The sequence below is a fragment of the Podarcis tiliguerta genome, assembly GCF_965153285.1.
Source record: "Podarcis tiliguerta genome assembly, chromosome: 2".
NCBI classification, from domain to species: domain Eukaryota; kingdom Metazoa; phylum Chordata; class Lepidosauria; order Squamata; family Lacertidae; genus Podarcis; species Podarcis tiliguerta.
Genome location: NC_139535.1, coordinates 62,007,122 through 62,013,656, shown reverse-complemented (window position 1 = coordinate 62,013,656; position 6,535 = coordinate 62,007,122).

Here is a 6,535-nt window from a genome sequence, read left to right as displayed (position 1 = left end):
GAATGTGACAGGTGAAAAACAAGCACCTCATTTTTACCTGTCAAGCTGATTCCATTTTAGAAATAGTAAAGCCTGTTATCAGTGCTATTTCATTTATCAGACGTTTATCTTCTGCATCATTTCCGTGAAACTTTGATTATACTTCCATGGTGCTACAAAGAAAAGACCAAGATATATTCCTTTTAAAAAACGACAACCAACTTTTTATTATAAGTAAGAATGAGACAATTTCTGAAGACATTAGAAAAGGAAATTGCTAAAGTCTATTCAAGGAAATTAGGATTTTGGAACTAATTATATTGTTGCATGCCACCCTGATCTTCAAGTGGTGTGAAATCCCAGTGGTTCTAGGTGGTTAACCAGGGTTTGTGTTTCCCTTTGGGAATGAGGCACGAGGGACAGTGGTGCCCTTATGATATATGGTTTATTTACACAAATATACATCTTGAGCCTATGATGGAGAGGTTCACAGCATCAACACCCCAAGAGAGCCTTGCTTTTGCCATAGCCACAGCTTTGGATTCAAACAGAAATCAGCCATGGCTTTCTCTCTGCCTTTTCAGCCTGCAGCTTTCCCCTCTAGGCCATATAGCAGCAAACTCTTGCTCTTAAACTCCTGCTTTGTCTATCTAACAGAGGGAGGAGGGCCCCCACACATTTTCTACCTCACACAGAGCCCCCTTTCCTCTGTTCTTTTAATGGCCCATCACCTCTTCTTTTAATGGCTCATCACCCAGGCGATTACCTCAGGACAGCTAGCCTGTGTCTTGATTAGCTTTTAACACTTACTAGGGTTATAGGGTTTGGCCTCCCACAAACTCATAATGATATTACATAACAACAGTGAGCTTCATAATTCTTTGATTTACCACAAATACAAGGTGGGAGTCTTGCACATGGGAGAGAAGACACCCTGCTTTCTTTGGTTTGGATTAGAATCCAAAGGGGAGGGGTGAGGACACAGAAATGGGGGGGGGAGGCAGAGAGGCTGGGGAAATTATTGATCTATGCTGCACTTGAAACTGGGGTGTGAAATAATCCAATTTCACTTTAAACAGCTCAGAATAAGCCAAGTTATTTCCAAAGTTTTATGGAGTGAGTGGGAGTACCATTGAGCTGAATTGTTAAATTCTAAAATATCTCAGTCACTTTGATAGATCATTGAATTGAAGACTAGTGAACAATGCTCATATTAACCTTCCCAACTGGGATTATAACACCATTGCTGTTCCACTATATGCCTATATACAGACAAACCCCCACATGAGTTCATCTGGATCAACATGTGCAAATATGTGTGGACAGAAGGAATGCAATAAGTACCCTCCCTCATTGAAAAGGAATTACTTAATATAGTGCTGTCCCTAGACTGCTCACTGCTCAGTAAAGTTAAGCATGTGTAGCAACATGTTAATCTGCTGGAACTATATTATTTCACATTGAAAATTTCTCAAAGACAAGTCAACATACTGGTTCACCATCTGTACCTTGACATAGATTGCTATTACTTGATCTGATAGTGAACTGAGATAGTGAGAGATTGCACCAAAAAGGTGTCATTGAGAAATGAGAGGGAGGGTTCAGCTTGGGTAGGGAAAGTTCAAGGTTTGTAGCAGCACAGTAACATCATTTGAAAAAAGGAAAACTAAGAGGGCACCCCACCATATATAGCAATTAGGACATGACATTTCCATAATCACAAAATGCCAAGTGCCAGTTAAAAGAGAGAAACAGAAAAGTAAGGAAAGGGAATGAAATGGGGGTAATGTGGAGAAGGGGAGGGCTGGCAAGTCAGCACTCTGAACAGGTCTAAAGTCTACTCCACCAAACACTAGGAATTCTCATTCAGGTAGAAAATACAACCCCAAGATCATTTGTGCAATTTCTCCCTTCCCTCAGAGATTGGATGAAAGTTAAATGATGGTTTAGCAAATCTATTATTTCCATAAAGGTGCTGCTATATTTGCTTTTACCTGTGAGGCAGTAAATGAGGATCTTTAAATAATAGCACACACTTTTTTCTTTTTAAACCCATTACGGTAGTACAAAAAGGTATGTGCCACTGTGGTTGTTATTCCATTAATACTGTTGTATGCCTGCAGGAGATACAGAAATGACATACAATTTAGCCAAAACACCATGTCATATTCCACTGACACGTTGTGCTTTCAAGCAGATTATCAAAGTGACATTTTTGTCCCCGGTTTCTTCCCACATGCACAGGTCAACTTGATGAATGCAATTAGTTTGGTCTGCGAGTCAAAGGAACACCGACTACTCTCGATTAGAAAACAGAACGCCCCCAGATGCCATTAGGAATTGCATGGCTGAAAAGTTCCCTGTATCATGCTTGACACAGAACAGACAGATTGTCACCATTTACTGTACATACAGACCACCTGCTATGGGATTTGGGCAAGCTAAATATCTGACTTTATATCCCACACTGCCATTTAACTTCCTATTATACCTCCTGTTGTTTAATTCTGGCTGTTTTTATTCATAGACTTCTATTAGAGGAAATTATTTTTCCTACTATAGTTCTTTTAGATTTCAAGGTCAAAATGTGTCATGGGGTAGGCAGTTCAGATAAGCAACACAGCAAGAAAATTCTTCCATCAATTGGGATTTGCTATTGATTTCAACAGCAGGTTATTACACTCACCCCAACTTCCCTGAGTGGTGAAGCAGGGTTTTGTGCAACACTCTCCTGGGTTCAGGCAGTGCCTTTTGGGAGGAGGCTGCTGGACACTTATTATATTGTGTGATGTTTTATTTACAAATATACAGGTTAAGCAAAGGTGGAGGCACAGCCCAAGTGACAGCCAAATCCATTACCACATTTTAGACTTCCAGCGAGAAGCAGACCCACAAAAGGTAAGCTCCCTCTGCTTCTCACTGTCTCCTGGTTTACACATAATGCTAAACCATATTTTTATTAAACTATGGTTTAGTGTTATTTGTGAACCCTGTCCAGAAACCTAACTATATACTGTCGGGTCCCAGTGGGGTTATCCTGAAGTAGAACTAGGGTCTGTTGAAACTCCTGGGTCAGGCAGGAAACAACAAGGGAAGCTGAAGAAATAGAGTAACAGACCTTCCAAAGGAATGTCTGAAGCAGCTGCAGCAAAGACAGGAAGAAGGGAGCCAGGAGACTGGAGGCAGAAGAGGAAAAGCAAGGAGAGATAACTGAATCAGTCTCTGTCAGGTTCTGCTTTAGAGAGGGGGCAGGGGGAGTTACTAATTTCAGTGAGTGATTTAAGGCAGCAAGTAGAACCATGGCAGATGGGAACAATCTTTGCTTCAAAAACCTGGAGTTTGTATACTCTCAAAAACAAAAAGCTACAAAGTAAATTCCAAAAATGATTAGACATAGTCTTGCTTCCCTGCCACCTCCCGCCCCAATATGTACTGCAGTATGGTTCTGCGATTCAAGATGGAACACATCCCCACCCTGACAGGATTTTATTTTGTGGAGACCAATGGTGATACTTACTATTTAGCAAGTCTCATTATATGTTAAGTCTCTTGATTTGTGGTTGCATCTCCTGAGTGGCACCCTATTGCAAGGTGGCCAATTACCCAAGATACATCCCACGCATGGGACTTGCAACATTTTTGTTGAGATGATTCATGCAAGTATGATGCTACTCGTCTCCCTGCATTGAAAAGGAAAGCACAGTGAAGCCATGATTTAAAACCATAAAGGTAATACAGTGGTACCTCGGGTTACAAACACCTCGGGTTTCAAACACTTCGGGTTACAGACTCCGCTAACCTGGAAGTAGTACCTTGGGTTAAGAACTTTGCCGCAGGATGAGAACAGAAATCGCATGGCAGCAGCGGGAGGCCCCATTAGCTAAAGTGGTACCTCAGGTTAAGAACGGTTTCAGGTTAAGAATGGACCTCTGGAACGAATTAAGTTTGTAACCAGAGGTTCCATTGTATCAGGGTGGCATGTCTCTCAGGCTCTTGCAGCTAACAGCCTGTCCACAGCTCAGAAACCACTTTTATTGTTATCTCCTCACAGCTAGCTGGCTCTTTATCTCTGGCTGGAGAGGGGAACAATGAGTCATCTTTTTCAACCTTCTAGATTGTGTGGGCCATTTACCTATATTTTCCCTAGAAACATCCCCAACAGCACTATGAACTGGCTCAAGAAACAGCACAGCTGTCTCCAGTTTGTATCCAATTCTCTTCTCAAGCAAAATATTCCCATATGTGTGAAGAGGTGGACAGCTGGTGTGGACTGACTCCCTATTTTAGGAAATGCCTCCCTAACATATTATATCCACATCAATAGCACAATAACGGAGTGAACTTTGGACCACGCTATCAGTTGTACTCATTGATTGGGTGAGTGGGTGGTGGAGGAACAATGAGGCAAGGTCTTCGCATCACTATAATCCCTACTTTAAAAAAACACCATTAGAATCTGGAACTTCTTTCCTAACTCACCTAAATATTTTGGTTTAAGTGTCTGGACCAGGTCCATACCACCTGTGGCCAGTGTATATTGTTTAGGAAAGGATATAACTTAATTAGAAGCACTTCATCCATATCATTTCCTCTTAATGCATTATTTTCTAAGAACCGGTTGTAGAGTTGGCTTTCCTCACAGTTCCCATTTTGTATGTTTGCATGTTCTGCTTGATTCCACTACAGGTGCAACATAACGATAGTTGGCTGGGGGACACCAAAGGAAACAAGAGTAATATAAAAGTCCTTAAAAGGCAAGTAAACTAAGGCAGGAAGCCCCAAGTTTTCAAAAGCCTTGTTTATAAGTAGCACTTCGGGTAATGATAAATCAGTCGGAAGATGTGTGGGACCAATTTCCGCAATGCTTTCTGTTCCAAGAACTGGTTGCAAAGCAGGTTTTGTCCACCATTCCTGCTTTTGACAGGCACTACTTGATATGTGCAGTGTTATGCTACTTGGCGAGAAGACAGCAAAAACAAAATACAGAGTAGCCCCATGCACTAATGTCATTTGAAGAGAAGTAAAGCATGTGGGAAAATGCCCACATTTTGAGATTCATGTTCACGTACAATGCTTTGGACCAATGACGTGGACTTTGCTGAGGAACAATTTGAAACTGTAGGAAATGTTCAATAGGGTTGCAAAAGCAAATGAGATGTGACTTGACAATGTGCAGTGGGTATACAACACTTCACCCACAGGCTGTTCCTTCCTTAGCAATACCATCAGGCTTCCATACCCCACTCCAGCAATACCTACATGGGCAGCAACACGAGAATGGGCTTTCTCTGCAGTGCCTCCCTGTCTATGAAATGTTCTTGCCAGGGGCATTCACCTGGCACCTTCATTATGCACTTTTAGGTGCCAGGCAAAAATGTTCCCTTTTAACCAGGCCTTTGGTTGATCTGATTTGCATCCTATGCCCTTAAAAAAAACATTTTTTTTGGGGGGGGGAGGCTATTGGGTCGTTTTTCTTCTTATTATGTATTTTGTGCTTTTATATCTTGATTTTATTCTGTGAACCACCCTGAGACCCCTGGGTAAAAGGTAAAGGGACTCCTGACCATTCGGTCCAGTCGTGGCTGACTCTGGGGTTGCGGTGCTCATCTCGCTTTATTGGCCGAGGGAGCTTCCGGGTCATGTGGCCAGCATGACTAAGCCGCTTTTGGCAAACCAGAGCAGTGCATGGAAACGCCGTTTACCTTCCCGCCAGAGCGGTACCTAATTATCTACTTGACGTGCTTTTGAACTGCTAGGTTGGCAGGAGCAGGGACCGAGCAACGGGAACTCACCCCGTCGCGGGGATTCGAACCGCGACCTTCTGATCGGCAAGTCCTAGGCTCTGTGGTTTAACCCACAGCGCCACCCGTGTCCTGAGGCCCCTGGGTATAAGACTGTATATAAATTAAATAAATAAATGAATGGGTGTAGTCAGGATTTTTGTGGAGGGGCAGATCTTTTGTTGGGGGGGGGCAGAACCTCACTTTGCTATGTATTTTTATTGAATTTTATTGAATGGGAGGGGGCAGCTACCCCTCCCTAGCCCCCTTGGTTACGCCCATGAGTATCTAGATGACATTTGAGCTCCCTTCTAACTCTATGAGTGGTTCAAAACACTAGAATCATATAGTGTAAGGATGAAAAAAAGAGAGACTACCATTTTCTGTTTTATTTCTGCTGCCTGACTCTAGTTGTGCCACAAGCATTAAACACTAAGAATAGCAAATAGTGGGTTTATTCCTTTTGTGAGCTTGTTGCGTCACATGGAAGATGGAGCAAGCTTGTTTTCTCCTGCTCCGGAGGTTAGGACCCAAACCAATGGACTCAAGCTACAAGAAAGGAGATTCGAACTAAACATCCGGAAGAACTTTCTGGCAGTAAGAGCTGTTCGACAGTGGAACAGACTCCCACAAGAGACGGTGAACTCCTTGGAGGTTCTTTGAAGTTGGATGACCATCTGTCGTGTATGATCTATTTGAGATTCCTGCATCGCCGGGGGTTGGACTGGATCACCTTCGGGGTCCCTTCCAACTCCACAACTCTAACACCCGGCGAG